The 17,196-nt window shown below is 38.7% G+C and overlaps 1 pseudogene; it reads right to left on the bottom strand.

The window, feature by feature from the left end:
- Positions 1-1,613: 1,613 nt before the first annotated feature.
- LOC127493255 (importin subunit alpha-1 pseudogene) lies at positions 1,614-17,196 on the bottom strand (annotated as a pseudogene).

The following is a 17,196-nucleotide window of genomic DNA, read 5'->3' as shown; positions in this document are numbered from 1 at the left end:
TCTAGTGCTTATTATGTAGAAGGCATACGCTAGTGGCCACCAGGAATAAACAGTATAGATGTGGATCAAACTTCTTACCTTGGAAATTGCAATCTGTGGAAGAGACAGATAAGTATATAATTAAAAACTAGAAGATATGGCAGAATGTGCAAGCAGAAATACTAGAGAAGAAATGATTGATTTCAACTCAGAACATTTAACAGAGGTGACATAAATAAGACCAATATTTAGGAGTCAGAGATACTCCAGGTATAAAAAGAATAGAGGCATGACTTGGGGAACATTAGATTGAGTCAGCATGCGCCTTTGAAAATCTCTAGCCTGTTCATTAACCTTCTATGTTGGCCAGCACTTTGAAATTCACAGATTTTACAACACTTCTTGGAAAGCAACTCCACCCTTTGCTCAACATTTGCCCTCTTTTTTTAAGTAAACAAAGGAGTGAAATTTAATCCTTATTTTCAGGACACTGTAAGATATGAAATTCCACACAGAAACAAAATGATTCAGAGGATAAGCTTCATATAGTTAGTAGAGTTTGGAATTATTCAAGTATAATTTTGTTACAGAAGTGCTACAATAGCAAACCACACTCAAAAAGAAGTTTTAGTAGAAAAATAGTAAGAAAACTTATACAAAACATGGTGCAAAACAATTTACGTCTCTGCTATACAATTTCTTTAAAGATTTTATTTATTTATTTGAGAAGTAGAATTACAGAGAGAGGGAAAGACAGAGAGAGAGGTCTTCCACCGGCTGGTTCACTCACCAAATGGCAGTAACAGCCAAAGCTAAGCCAATCTGAAGCCAGAAGCCAAGAGTATCTTCTGGGTCTCTCACATGAGTTCAGGGGCCCAAGCACTTGGGACATCTGCTGCTGCTATCCAGGCTATAGCCGAGATCTGATCAGAAGAGAAGGAGCCCACATAGGTTGCCAGTGCCACAGGTGGAGGTTTACCCTACTGCACCACAGCGACGTCTCCCTCTGCTGTATAATTTAAAAATTAAAGGTCTCCATTTTTTTAGAAAGATTTATTCATTTGAAAGGCAGAGTTTCGGAGAGGCAGAGAGAGAGAGAGAGAGAGAGAGAGAAAGTCTTCCATCTGCTGGTTCTCTACCCTAATGGCTGCAATGGCCAGAGGTGGGCTGATCCAAAGCTAGGAGCCAGGAGCTTCCTCCAGGTCTCCCACGCAGGTGTAGGAGCCCAAGGACTTTGGCCATCTTCTGCTGTTTTCCCAGGCCATATCAGAGAGCTGGATTGGAAGTGGAACAGCCAGGACTCAAACTGGTGCCCATATTGGGTGCCAGCACTACAGGTGGCAACTTCACCCACTGCACCACAGTGCCGGCCCCTCCAACTTTTTTTTTAAGATTTATTTTATTTGTTTGAAAGACAGAGTGGCAGAGAGAGGAGAGACAGAAAAGATCTTCCACCCACTGGTTTACTTCCTAAGTGGCCACAATGGCTGGGACTAGGCCAGTCAAAAGCCAGGAGCCAGGAACTCCACCCGGTTCTCCCACATGGGTGCAGTGGTACATGCAATCAGACTGTCTTCCACTGCTCTCCCGAATACATAAGTAAGGATCTAGATGAGAAGCCACGCAGTCAGGACTCAATCCTTTGCTCCAATCTGGGTTACTGCCATTGCAAGCAGCAGCTTAAAATGCTGTACCAAATCGCTGCCCTCTCCATCTTCAACTTGGAAGACACAGCCTTAACAGGTAGTCTCTGGCACATTTTGATCTTCCTCTTCCTCTACAGAGGTATACTTCTCAATCAACATAAAGAAGCCTTACACACAGATTCAGTTTCTTGGTATTAAAAGGCTTCAATTTTGTCCGAGCCACCACATTCTTCAATCATTATACTAAGTTGCCCAGTTTCATCTAGTTTATCAGTGGCCTGAAAGATATTAAATGGCATCCAGAGTAATTTTGATATCTTTCCCAGTTAAGAGGTTCATCAATGGTTCTATTATGCACAATAAACGAGGTATAAAGTCTGTTCAATGTTCTACCACTTGCATAGTGGTTATAGTCATTCAGAATTCCTTTTGAGTCTGTCTTAGAACACCAATGAGGAATGGAATTAATCCATGATTCACAGCTTGGTGTATCTGAGTCTGATGTCTGGCTATGATGTTTGACATTATCCATGTAGCCTCCTTCTGGCTAGTTTAGGGGTTAGTTAATAGACTGGGAAAGATGGCAAGTGTTTCTGCCATGTATTACAACCAATGTCTGTTCTGCTCCTGACAAGATTCCCTACAGCTCTTAGTGCAAGACTCATGACTGGCTCCTGGAAGTACCATAAATTGAGGCACAACTCCTGTTTCATGACCATTCCCATTTATTCATTTGGGCCATTAATAAAGTAGGAAATCACCCAGCAGGTATCTGCTAACACTACTGGATCATCATATGCAGGAGATGAAATAAAATAGGAAGAACCTATCCAACACCGTTTAACAGGTATGCAAGATTCTTGCTGCAACTAAGGTTTGAAAGTGTGCAAGTAACAATATGTGAGTAATGACATGCTAAATTGGGAACTACATGAAGAGCCAACAGTGGATCAATCACACCACATTTGATAAAGAAGTCTTGAGAAACTGACCCAACATACCTGCAATGTTTCCTAGAATCCATACATTTTTTTCACCAATGTGAGAAAGGATAGATGTCCACAGAAAAATGAATTCTGGGACAGAAACTCTGTCATTCACAACTGTAGTCTGTTATGAGGTGTCAGAAACAATGTTAGTGAGTGCTTAAGCAGATTTAAACTACATGGGGCTACAATCAGTTCTACTCAAGAAAGATAGTAATTTTGAAATCAAACCAAGTTTGTATGTTTTCTTTGATTGCATTGACTATGGAGAACAGTTTTTCCATAGAAAGCAGTTTTCTAGCAACTTGGATAGCTTGGAACTGACTTTCCAAACAGTTGTTAGTTATGCCTTTGACAATGCCATCTATTGATTAATTTACTGTGTCCTTATTGGTGCTGTTTGTAAAAGTTGCATCATGAGGAAAGCAGCTTATTTTTCTCCTTTTCAGCATCTAGTCATCTTTTGTAGCTTTCCTTTACTCCACATTAACTTATATTCAGCACCATCTCATTTTTGTACTGTCTTTTGCTAAGACAGGCAGGTGGTAAAGAAGCATTCTCACACTTGATCTTAGCCAAAAGGCAGAGAAGCGATAAAGAGAAGCATTCTCATTGGTGGACTTGGAATAAGCATAGACTTCCTCAGGATGTGCTATGGGCCCACCGGCTACGTCAGCTGCCCTAAAGACGTCCACTGCAACTAGCTCAAAGACGGTGTGCCTGGGCCCAACATTTGTTAGACAGTAGTTTATAAACAGGAACTGATAATTTTCTTTATAAAGTTGATCTGGATTTTTGATGTTATATTCATTTTATGCAAATAATATAATTATTTCTCTTTCATTTTTTTAAAGATTTATTTATTTATTTGAAAGAGTTACACAGAGAGAAAAGGAGAGGCAGAGAGAGAAAGAGGTCTTCCACCCACTGGTTCACTCCCCAGTTGGCCACAATGGCTGGAGCTGTGCCAATCCGAAGTCAGGAGCCAGGAGCTTCTTCTAGGTCTCCCACTTGGGTGCAGAGGCCCAAGGACTTGGATCATCTTCTACTGCTTTCACAGGCCATAGCAGAGAGCTGGATGAGAAGTGGAGCAGCCAGGACTCAAACCAGCACCCATAGGGGATGCCAACACTGTAGATGGTAGCTTTACCTGCTATGCCACAGCGCCGGCCTCTTTCTTTCACTTTAACCATCAGCCCTCGTGTTCTTTTGTATTTGGTGTTTATATTCCAACATACCATATAAATATTGCTTATTTTACTAATACACATAATTAATATTTGCATAAGAATGTCAAACATCCATGTGTTTTTTCATAATCTATATATCTAAATTTTAGTTGTCAAATATTAAAAAGAGGGGCTGGTGCTGTGGCATAGCAGGTTAAAACGCCGGCTTGAAGCACCAGCATCGCATATGGGCACTGGTTTGTGTCCTGGCTGCTCCTCTTCTGATCCAGCTCTCTGCTATGGCCTGGAAAAGCAGTAGAAGATGGCCCAAGTCTTTGGGCCCCTGTAACCATGTGGGAGACCCAGAAGAAGCTCCAGGCTCCTGACTTTGGATAGGCTCAGCTCTGGTCCGTGCGGCCATTTGGGGAGTGAACCAGTGGATGGAAGACCTCTCACTCTGTGTATCCGCCTCTCTCTGTGTCTTTCAAATAAATAAAAATAAATCTTTAAAAAATATTAAAAAGAAAGTGTATAGTTTGTCTCTTTAGTCATGGGAAAGGAATTTTTTCTTATAAAAATGAAATTTCAGAATAGAGTGATTTCTTGGTCCTTGTAAATCATTACACTATGGTATTTCTATTTTCAAACTTCTTCTGCCACAACCTCCTTTTCAGTCATAAGTGTCTTTATCCTGTAATAGTGTACGACTTGTCAAGTGCTTGCAGAAGGTACACATCTTCCTGCTATACAAAAGCATCACTAAAGAGTACTTATTCTACTCCAAGTCACATTCCGTCCTTTCTGGCCTTTTCAGAGGCTCCACTTGGCAATGCCATGGCCTCTTTGAGACACAGCATATGTTGACAAGCACAAACCCACTCTTCTCTAATCCTAAGATACCAGAATATTACATGTCAAATATTGTATTACTTCTAGAAAAAAAGTCATATCTAGATTTCTGTGCAATGCAAAAATTTAGCTTCTACTTTCATTATCTAGCAGAGTTATTGTAGATTTTAACCAGATGTCAGCTTCTGCTGTTACCTGTAGAACCTTTATTTCAACAGCAAAAGTGCTCCTTACTCAAATCCTGGCAGGACAAGTGGCACCCAGATTCTCTCTTACAATCCCAGTGCTGGATATTCAGCTCATATAAATAACCACTGAACTTTTTGGAATTAAAAAAAATCAAAATTTAAGTATCAATACACTTGTATTTAGTACAGGAGGAAAGATTGCTTGTAAAGGTAGAGAGAGATTTCTGATACTTAATGGAATTAGAATTCCAAAGTGTCCTGAACAAATAATGAAGCTCTTATAAATCATTAGAAAGATTGTGTTTAATATGTTCATGCTAATAAAACTTGGAATGGACAAACAGAAAGATGAGTTGCTGCATTTGCTTAAAATCGCTTCAAGAAAATCAATAGGTCGCTGGACGGCTTTCCAATCTGAAGTCTGGCATGAAAATTACACCTGAATGGCTTTACAAATGCAGATCTCCAGAAAGAGAAACCAAAGAATGCTGTTCCATCATGAATGGGGCAGTTCCAGAGTTACTGTGTGCCAGTCCTCCCTTTCTTCCACACAAATTAGCAATGAGAATAGCCTTCCTATGCCTGACCACCTAATCTAATAAAGTTGCAAACTTTATTTAGCCTGTTCTGATATTAATGCTACCTGTTCTTAAAAATTCTTCAAATATTCTCTTCATCAAATAGAATAGGAAGACAGACACTGATCTGACTGCCTCCCCTGAATGGATTTTATTACATTTTAAATATATTAATCTGTTATTAAAGCAAAAACAAGGGTAGTGATATTGTGTACAATTTGCCATAGTAAAGAAGAACACCAAATCTCCTTAAAAACATTTGCTGTTTGTTGTTTACTCATAGCCTTTGGATGAGCAACTTGGAAATTCTTTGCCTTAACGGAGACAGAAAATAATTTTATCCATCCATATAAATTAAAAACATATTGTAAATATTGCCAGAGAAATAAGATGTCTAGTTACTTGATAAAGACCCAGATAGGCCCCCATGTTCTCTTACTTGAGGACTAAGTGTAGTAATACACACCAGTGACAATAGGACTGATCACAAAAAAAGGAAAAAGAAAATTCACTTAACATAAAGCCATAGTTAGATCCACTGGCAAATTCTCTATGAAACATAACACACTAACAAAATGGATTGCTCCTGCTTGTTTTTTTCCTTTCAAGTTATCATGCAGGCACAGTTAAGAAGGTAGGATATTTGAATGAAAAGATCTTCAAAATATGGAGAAAAAATAAAAGGTTGAATAATCTACAGTTAAATAATCCTTTAAATTAATTACTACGGAGGCTGGGGCTGTGGTGTAAGAAGTTAAGCCTCCGCCTGCACACTAGCATCCTATATGGGTGCCAGTTCAAGTCTAGGTGCTCTGCTTTCAGTCCTGCTCCCCTCCTGATGGCCTGGGAAAGAAGTGGAAGATGGCACAAGTGCTTGGGACCCTGCACCCATGTGGGAGACCCAGAAGAAGCTCCTGGCTCCTGGCATCAGATCAGTCCAGCTCCAGCTGTTGCGGGCTTCTGGGGAGTGAACCAGCAGATTGAACACCTCTCTCTCTCTGACTCACCCTCTCTCTGTCAGTAACTCTGCCTCTCAAATAAATAAATCTTTAAAAAAATGAATTATTACAATATATTTAGGCAACTTTTATATATCTTTATCTGACATTAGCTTGACCTCCAGATTCCATTGCATGCACCTATTTCATTCATCTGATAATATCCCAAAAATACCAACTACTTCAAAAACTCTTATTGCCTGGGTTCAAGTCCTGGATATACGTTCTATTCCATTTTTCTGTAACATGAACCCTGGGAAACAGGAGGTGATGATCAAAGTGCAGGGGTCTCTGCCACATATGTGGGAGATCTGGATTGAGTTCTGTCTGGACTGCTGGCTTTGGCCTGGCCCAGCCCCAGCCCCAGCTGTTGCATTTGGGAAGAGAACCAGCAGATGAAAAATATCTATTTCTCTCTCTCTTTCTCTCTCTCTCTCTCCCTCCCTCTGTCTCTCTCTCTCTCTCTCTCTCTCTCTCTCCCTACCCCCCATCATTCAAATAAATACATTTTTAAAATCTAAAGGTAGGCCGGCGCCGCGGCTCACTAGGCTAATCCTCCGCCTAGCGGCGCCGGCACACCGGGTTCTAGTCCCGGGTTGGGGCGCCGGATTCTGTCCCGGTTGCCCCTCTTCCAGGCCAGCTCTCTGCTGTGGCCAGGGAGTACAGTGGAGGATGGCCCAGGTGCTTGGGCCCTGCACCCCATGGGAGACCAGGAAAAGCACCTGGCTCCTGGCTCCTGCCATCGGATCAGCGCGGTGCGCCGGCCGCAGCGCGCTGGCCGCGGCGGCCATTGGAGGGTGAACCAACGGCAAAGGAAGACCTTTCTCTCTGTCTCTCTCTCTCACTGTCCACTCTGCCTGTCAAAAAAAAAAAAAAAACAAAAACTAAAGGTAATTTTATTTGGGTACAAACAGTTTTGAAATCATATATGAGGGATTTTCAAACAGTGGTTAAAACCCAAATGTCTATCAACTGAAAACTGCATAAAGAAATTATGGGACATGTACACCATGAAATACTACAAAAAGAAGAGATGAAATCCTGTCGTTTGTAACAAAATGGATGCATCCAGAAAACATTATACTTAGTGAAATAAGCCAGTCTCAAAAGGACAAATACCATATGTTCTCCCTGATCTGTGGTAACTATAGAGCACCTAAAAGGTAATCTACAGAAGTGAAATTGACACTTTGAGATGTAATGACTTTGAACAGCCCAATTCTCAACTATTGAGGAACAGGTTTTTATTTTCATAGTTTGTTGAACTCTTTGCTTAGCGTAGGCTTAATCATATGTATGTGTATAAAGTTAATTGAAAATAGATCTTAGTAAAAAATAAGAATGGTAATAGGAATGATAGAAGGCTGCCGGCGCCGCGGCTCAATAGGCTAATCCTCCACCTTGCGGCGCCGGCACACCGGGTTCTAGTCCCTGTCAGGGCGCCGGATTCTGTCCCGGTTGCCCCTCTTCCAGTCCAGCTCTCTGCTGTGGCCCAGGAGTGCAGTGTAGGATGGCCCAAGTGCTTGGGCCCTGCACCCCATGGGAGACCAGGAGAAGCATCTGGCTCCTGGCTTCGGATCAGCGCGGTGCGCCAGCCGCGGCGGCCAGTGTAAGGTGAACCAACAGCAAAAGGAAGACCTTTCTCTCTGTCTCTCTCTCTCACTGTCCACTCTGCCTGTCAAAAAAAAAAAAAAAAAAAAAAGGAATGATAGGAGGAAGAAGGGTGGGAGTACACATGGGAGGGATGGTAGAGTAGGAAGAATCACTATGTTCCTAAATGTGTATTTATGAAATGCATGAAATTTGTATAGCTTAATAGAAAGTTTTCTGGGTTAAAAAAATCTAAGCACAGATTTCAAATCAAAACTTGTTTTCAAATGAAAATAAAAGTTGAGTTTCAAATGAAAAGGCACAGAATAGAGAATCCCAGAATTAATATTTTTGTAAACACATACAGCCAACTGATTTTTGACAAAAGTAAGGATAATCTCTCCAACAAATAGTGCTGGCAAAACTGGACGTATTTATGTAGAAGAATGAAGTTAGATCCATACCTCTCACCATGCACATAAATCAACTCAAGATGGAACAAAGACCTCAGTTTAAGACCAGAGCCAGAGAGATTCAAGATAGATGAATAGGGTATAGCCACACTAAAAAACTGAAACATGCCATGTATCTTCTCTGAATGAAGGAATAAAACTAGAAATCAACAACAATAACAATGATAGAATACCCATAAATACTTGGACATTAAACAAGCTACTGAATGATCAATGTATCACTGAAGAAATTAAAAAGGAAATCAAGGATGCAGGCTAACCACCTGTCGTCACTTCTGTTGTCTGCTTCTGCCTTAAGTGACGAGTAGCTGTGGGATCTTCTCTGTGGAAGAATGTGCTGCCACAAGTGAGTGCACCCTGGGTGCCCAGGAACTAGAATCTTTAAATCTTTCTCTCGCTAAACTTGATTGTCCTCTTCTTTACCAGTCAGATCCTTGAACCTTATGTCTAACTTGCATTTAAAAAGATTAAAAAAACAGAAAACAAATAAAATAAAATAAAATGTTTTCTTTACAGTCAACCCCCCTTAACACGTACTCAGGTTCCCCAGCAGCCTTAATTTGTTTTGTTATCATCTCCTCCTTTCAGATCTCCTAAGTATTTCCAAGCTATCCGTTAGAAGTGTCATGGTTGTCTGATCCCCTCAGCATTCTTCTTAATCATGAATTGACCTCCCAAGTCTAAGGTTTTAAAAACCCTTGTATCTTTTTCTGTGGACCACCTGTGCTTTTTTTGTTTTCCCTTCCCTCACATAGTGGCTATATTAAGAAATGTTTTTGGCCTTGGCTGGAAAAAAATTTTTTTTAATTTTAAAAATCTTCTTAAAAAAAGGGGATCTATAGAGTAAGTGAACAAAAGATAAGTGCAAATGATTTGAGCAAGCAAAATTAAAATAACCCTCTGTGGGAAATGTGTCTGAGTCTTACTCTCCTAGACCTGTAGGATTAGAGCTAGAAGGGAGTGTGTCTAAGCTGCAGGGAATGCCAAAATCTAGGGAGATTGTGGAAATAAACAAGAAGCAACAATGAGTAAGAAAAGAAGGGTGTCCTAACTCTGCACCAGACCCAGGATGAAGAGGAGCAGACAAAAGACAACAGCTGAAGCAATGATTAGGAGCCCAGGTTGGCGAGAATGAATTGAGTGGGGTGTCCTAGGCAGTTTGGAAGAAGGGACTTTTTTGGTGGTGTGATGTACATAAGGGCCAGCTGCATTGCAACACCTAAGGCTGGAATGAACATCCGGAGAAACTAGAGGCAGTGAGGTACTGCATTGGAAGAGGACCCAAGAAAATAGAGTCAGTGTTGATAGCATTAACTAAGCTTGGCGGGTTCATTATAGTTGGTGGTGGTGATCAGTAGACCCTTTTCAGAAAGTAACTTGTGAAGAAGTCAGTGTGTCCATTGCAGCCTTAGGCTAATGAAAAATTATGAATAACTTAAATGCCAAAGAATAGATGAATGATTAAGAAAATGTATCTTTGGACACTTATACAGCTGTTTATAGTGATAATCATGAAGAACTATACAGCAATGTGCAAATATATCTATAGAAATAGTAAGTAGAAAAAGCAGGACACTAGATTATATTTATATTACAATTATGACTGTTTAAAAACATAAGACAAAATACTCAACCATAATCCCAAAATGCCTACACCAACTACTTCTTAATTATTGTCCATATTTCTTCCCATCTTTGACATTTCTACATACATAGCACAATGAAATACTATCTCACCCTTGGCATAATGGCTAAAATCCAAAAGACAGAAATAACGAATGTTAGTGATGATTTGGAGAGAGGGGAACACTTATAAACTGTTGGTGGGAATATATATCAGTGCATTCATTTTGGTGAGCAGTATGGAGATTTCTTAAAACACTAGAAATAGACTTGCTATATAATCCAGCAATCCCATTTCTGGGTATATACCCAAAAGACATGAACATATTGTATCAAAATAGAAGCAACTGGAGGACATTTTCACATTATGAAATAAGCCACACAGTAGGACAAATGCCACAAATTTTCAAAATATGTAGCAACTAAAATAATAAAAAAAAAACTGAGAAAGAAATGCCTGTATATATCAGTATTGCAAATATAGTTTTGTCAAGCTGTTTTACATCTTTGTCCAGCTAATGGTTAAGAATGTTACATGGGGTCAGTGTATTGGTGCAGCAGATTAAGCCTCTGCCTGTGATGCCAGCATCCCATATGTGTGCCAGTTCATGTCCCAGTTGCCCCACTTTCCTACCAGCTCCCTGCTGATGTTCCTGGAAAAGCAGCAGAAGATAGTCTGCACCCAAGTGGCACAGCACAGACCACTGTGACCACTGAGAAGTGCGCAAGCAGATGGAAAAATCTCCGTCTCTCCCTCTCTCTCTCTCTCTCTCTCTCTCTCTCTGTAATTCTGACTTTCAAATAAATAAATAAAAATTTAAAAGATGTTATACTACTATAGTTTTGCGGGTGGGAGGGACGTTATGGGGGAGAAGCCATTGTAGTCCATAAGCTGTACTTTGGAAATTTATATTCATTAAATAAAAGCTTAAAAAAAACTATAATTAATTTAAAATTAACTGTATATGGGTGAAATGGTCATCTTTTCATTTGATTGCTTACAACCTTTGCCTATATTCCCACCATATTAGAGTCCTAGTACTTTTTACTTGGCTGGCACCACAGCTCATTAGGCTAATCCTCCACCTGCGGCACCAGCACTCCGGGTTTTAGTCCTGGTTGGGGCACCGGTTCTGTCCCAGTTGCTCCTCTTCCAGCCCAGCTCTCTGCTGTGGCCCGGGAAGGCAGTGGAGGATGTCCCAAGTGCTTGGGCCCCTGCACCGCGAGGAAGTACCTGGCTTCTGGCTTCGGATCAGTGCAGCACTCCGGCCATAGCGGCCATTTGGGTGGTGAACCAATGGAAGGAAGACCTTTCTCTCTGTCTCTCTTCCTCTTTCACTGTCTAACTCTGCCTGTCAAAATAAAAAAATACTTTTTAATTGTTGAATTATTTAATGGAGCATTAAGCCCTTGATTGCAATGTATATTAAAAATATGTTATCTAAAAAAAGGAAGGAAGAAAGAAAGGAAGCAAGAGAGGGAGGAAGGAAGGAAGGAGAGGAAGGAAGAAAGAGAGAAAGGAGAGTGGGGGAGGGAAGAAGGAAGAGAATAGCACTACATTCTTAGAATTGTATCTGTGAATTACATTGAATCTGGTAGAAACTAAAAGACTAAATGAAAAAAAGAAAGTAAAAAAAAATAACTGGGGCACAATAAAATTTTCAAAGCTGAAAAAACAAGAAAAAAGCAGTGAGCAGCATATTACAATTAAGAACAGAATGGGCATCTAAAACAAAACTGAGATTTCACCCAACACATACTTCTACTTCCTAGAAGTCAGTTTTAAAGAGAATTATTTCTTGAATTTCTAACATTGTGTGTCTTCAGATATTAACAATTCTTAATAGATTGAATCAATTTTGATTTCTATTTCTCATACTACCATTCAGAGATAGGAAGCCAAGTTCAGTAAGTCTTTTCACATTTTTTCTTCTGAGTCTTTTCACATTTTTTCTTCTGATCAAGACAAAGTTTATTTGACTAAACCAGGAGTAATTTTCTAGAATCAAATAATACCAACTAAGGGATTATAATTAATTCAATAACTTTAGAAAATTTGGTATTTATTGAAAACCTAGTTTCTTGACTGTGTCTAATAGAAACAACTTTATTCATTTCAAAAATGAAAATCACACAGTAACTCAAAAATCAGGGAAAAATCTAAACATTATCCACACAATAAATCATCATAGCACCTTCAACTTTAGAACCACCTTAGAATTTTAAGAATCTAATTTACTTATACGAGATCATAGGGAAATTTCAATTTTTCTGTTATTATAATCCAGAATTTAAATGTTCTTGCTATTATGTTCCAGTATAGCTCCCATTTTTTTTAAGATTTTATTTATTTGAGAGTATAGTTACAGACAGAGAGAGTGAGAGACAGAGAGAAAGGTCTTTCATCACCGGTTCACTCTCCAAATGGCCACAATGGCCTGAGCAGGACCAATTCAAAGCCAGAATCCAGGAGCTTCTTCCAGGTGTCCCATGCAGGGACTGCTTTCCCAAGCCATTGCAGAGAGCTGGATGGGAAGAGGAGCACCTGGGACATGAACCAGTGCCCATATGCAGAGGCTTAGCTAACTGCACCACAGCATCAGCACCAGCTCCCATATTTTTGGAAAGTACATTTCAAGAATGTTTTTGATGTTAGAGGAAGACTGCCATTTGGCTCAAAGTTTTATGAATCAGGGACCAGCATTTTAGTATAGCAAGTAAAGCCACTACCTGAGACACTGGAATCCCATATGATTCACAGTTTGTGTCCTGGCTGCTCCATTTCCAATCCAGCTCCCTGGTAATGACTTCGGTAAAGCAGTGGAAGATAGCCCAAGTGTTTGATCCCCTTGGATCCACTTGGAAGACCCAGATGAAACTCCTGGCTCTTGTATCTGGTCTGGCCCAGTGCTGGCCATTGTGGCCATTTGGGAAGTGAACCAGCAGATGGAAGGTCTCTCTTTCTAACGACTCTCCCTCTCTCTGTTGTTCCACTGTGTTTCAAATCAATAAATAAATCTGTTTTTTTTTTTTAATTTCATTAATCAGAGCTTCAACACAGTGTATAAGCCCTACACCAAACAAAAGTCAGTCATTATGCCCTTGTATGCCATTGGGAGGTATTTGGTAACTTAACAATCTACTGTAGAAGTAAACAAGAAAGTAAATTTTTGTGACTTTTTAAAAAAGTATTTCACTGAGACCTACAAACCATTATGTTGTAATATATATCCTTTGTCATATAACCAATACATTTATTTTCTCTCTAACTCCCGTAACTTCTGTCTTTGCTGAGAGGACAGCATGTCACTAGTGCTTTCTTGGGTGTATAATTTATCTTTATACCATTTTGTGGTACAGAGAATCATCTACTGGTATTTCCTCCAACAAGTTTAGACTAAAATAAGGGGTATATACAGTTGAATTCTAAGACCTGTTATTATGAAAGGAATAGAAATGAACACAAAAGCCTGTGATTTTTTTAAATAATAGATTGAATTGATCCCAAAGTAGAGAGAGCTAGAGTTATCAACTCAGCACTTAAAAACCAAAGAAAAAGCAGCAATAAACTGACAACACTTATAACTCTGGCTCAACCAACTTTTAGCTTTTCAAGAGATCTGTTGGAGAGAGCACTGGGTTCTATAAAAATGGAATAATGCCTCTCTCAAAGGGCTATTGAGGAGATTCAATGGGATGCATTTCTAAAGCACATACCTTGATACAGGGAAAGCATGTGGTAACAACAACTGAGAGAAGTAGCAGTGACAGTAATCAGATGATTGGATCTTATCATTCCTTTCACATACCACTGACCTTGAACATGTCATTTAATCTCTCTGACCCTCAGATTCTTCAAAGGTAGAAACAAGTTATAAACCCTACTCTGAATACCTTTCCAACATTGTTATGAAATCATATAAGAAATGTGTATCAAAGTGTCAAAAGTATAACAAGTTATACAAATGCACAAATAACTTTATATCTGGTAATTCAACACCATATTCAATAGCAAAATACTTTCCAAAGGATATATGGGATTCAAGTATTCTGATCATGCTTAAAAAGCAGAATGACTATTAACTCATGACTTACACTTTTAGTCAGCTTGAAGCAAACAGGAACACACACCCATAGATATTGAGGCATTTGTAATGTCCTTATTCTTGTTGTCAAAGGCTCTATACTAGTAGGGTGTCAACAGTAGAGTTATAAACCACCAAGGACAGGGCTACGCATCCCCAAATGCTTCATTCTTCAAATTAGATTGCACCTAATACTCAAACAACCAAACACTGATCACACACATAAATTCAAGATAAAGTTCATAAGATTTAAAGGGAAAAGAAATCTGTGAGCAATTTTACTGTCCTTAAAATCTTATTTTGACAATGCAGAAAGAAATTAGTGGTGCTACATTAAAGTTTATAATTTATTGGGTTATAACCTTCTAACTGGTTCCAATGAAGATCATTTTCTTTATCTTTCAGGTATGTCCACAGTTTTGTTAAAGTCAAGTATATCATGAGTAATATAGAAATAGATAATAAAATCATAGGAGATCAGATAGGAAAATGATAAAACAATTGCAAAAGATTTTAGGATCTACTAATATTTATGAATTTCTAAAATTTAGTTAAGACATCAGGAAACTGAGAGGTTAGAACTCCTGTTCATTTTCTCTGAAGCCTAATTGGCATATTAGTCTCTGAATGGAGTTGTGGATTTAAAAAGGAACCATACCCTAATAAAGACAGTGATACTGAAATAACTCTTCTTCTCTGTCCCATTATTGTGTTGTTTATGCATGAAAGTAAGTTCTACTCTTCATCTTAAACACAAATAATTACACTCTATAAGGTAAGCATGAAGTGCATAATACTATTTAGCTACTGTGTTATTAAAGTCATTTAAATGTTGTACTGTTTGACAGCTATACCACATAATTACATGCTAGATGAGAGCATTCATTTCACAAAGTGCCCATATAAAAAAATTTAAGAGTATTTTCAAAAGCATGAAGCAGTTTAAAATAACGTTATCCTGAACTGAACTGAAAACGGCAAAGAGCCATGAAACCAAGTCATTACTGAACAGATGTACAAGGAGAAAGATGATAAATATGACTCAGCATTAAAATCTCCACAGACCAAACAGCTACATCCATAGTGATTCAAATTTTTTCATAGCATTAGGCTGGATGTGTGATAGACAATAATGAATCTAAGACATAGATCTTAGAGACATAAATACAAAAATGATTCAGTACCAAATTCTCAGTATTAAATATATGCTATGGTTTGAATAGTCTATGACTCCCAAACTCTTGAAGAATTTAAACTAGAGTCATAAGTTAATGGTATTAAGACAGTGGAAATTTAATCCAATTACAGTGTTTAGGAGGTGGGTTCAACATGCGGTCCTTAGGTCACTGGGGGCGTGCCCATGGAAGACAGATCTCACAAGAGGGTTGTTATAAAAGCCTACTTCAGGCTCAGCCACTGTCTGTGCTTCATGGTTCAACATGTGATGCTTCCTCTGCACAGGTTCCAAGATTGTCATCCACTGCCCTCAACAGACACTCAGCAAATGGGGCTGCCCAATCTTGTGCTTGAACCTTCAGAACCATAAGTCAGATAAGCCTCTCTATCTTGCCAAAGTAGATTGTCTCAGGTATTTTGGTGTAGTGAAAAAAAAAAAAAAAAAAAAAAAAAAAAAAAAAAAAAAAAACTAGTATTTATGCCTTTTTATTCACATTAAAGCTACACATGAGTGGTACCCACAACTGAACCGAAAGTGAAACAAATCATGATGGTTACTTGGTGCAGAAGTTAGAAAGAGCTGTCCAGTGTTTGAGAGAACACACTTCAATATCATCAAGTAAATGTGGCACATTTATTGGTCTGAGGAAACACCACAATGAATTCCAGCAAAGCTTACAAGATAGTATTCACGTAAGGGAAAGGAATTATCCTATGAGTATCTAGAGATAATTATTCTGAAAAAAGAGTAATTTTTCACTTTTTTCGTTTTATCTGAACACTAGTGATATCCTTAATCTTTGAACGTAAAAGAAGAGGCAGTTGACTAAAGGACTAGCATGTTATCAAAACTAGAGGATCATCCTGATTTGTGTTTTCTAGAACATCAAGAGGGATTAATTAGACTTTTACTTCATAACATTAAGAAATTTGGAAGATCACAGCAACATTTTCTTCAGTTCATGTTAACACAGAATTTGGGGGATAAAGAAAGATTTCATTCCTACAACCTATCTCTTGGCACGGGAAAAGCATGATTTTAAGTGCTCCTTCCTTACCAGAGTGGGAACTAAACCAAAGATATTGGGAAAACCTGAATTTACAGCAACAAAAGACTTAAGCATTTTCTAAGTTCAGAGAAGTTTTCAACATCTTGGTGTGAAGAAACAACAACAAGCATTGAATTTTCTCTTTGGGCTTCTTGGGGTCCCAGATCAAGTTCTAGGTTACCCTCATTGCTTTGTTCTCCTGTGGTATATCAGTTGAGAGCAGAAGCTGTGGTGTAGTTTGAGGAATGATCTGTAACAATTATGGAATTTACCAAAGCTGCTTTTTCTCTTGTTCTAAGAATGGGAAAGTATGCACACAAAAAAAAGATAGTATTCACTAAAGGTGAAATGTGGTTGATGAATAAAATATTTTAGATAAAGATAATTAGAACCAACCTATTTTCAGCTGACCTGGCAGGTGAGTAATAGCCCCAGAGTAAAATACAAAAAATGTCACTGTAGATGTAAGATGTTGTATATTTTTAACAAGGTTATTTTAGAGGGAAATAAATGAAAATAGAAGTCAATAGTCAAATTGACTATAGTAATATTACTTTCACATTTTAATAAGTTCAAATAATTAATTCCATAATTGCCTGGAAGAAACAAAGTTGGGGATAGCAATCATGATGCTATTCTTTTTTTCAAAGCTGTAATGCAAAAAGTTTTCCATCTGCAGGTTAAGTACCAGGACAGTTTATTGCCATATGTATTAAATGTAAACACATGACCGCTACTGTACATGATGAGGCCTGAAAGTCCGGGAGCAAGGCCTAAAGAGTAGCTCTGCAGAACACAGGGGGTCAT

The sequence above is a fragment of the Oryctolagus cuniculus genome, chromosome 5, assembly GCF_964237555.1.
Source record: "Oryctolagus cuniculus chromosome 5, mOryCun1.1, whole genome shotgun sequence".
Classification (NCBI taxonomy): Eukaryota; Metazoa; Chordata; class Mammalia; order Lagomorpha; family Leporidae; genus Oryctolagus; species Oryctolagus cuniculus.
The sequence above is the reverse complement of the archived record's forward strand: the minus strand, read 5'-3'. Positions and strand labels throughout refer to the sequence as shown.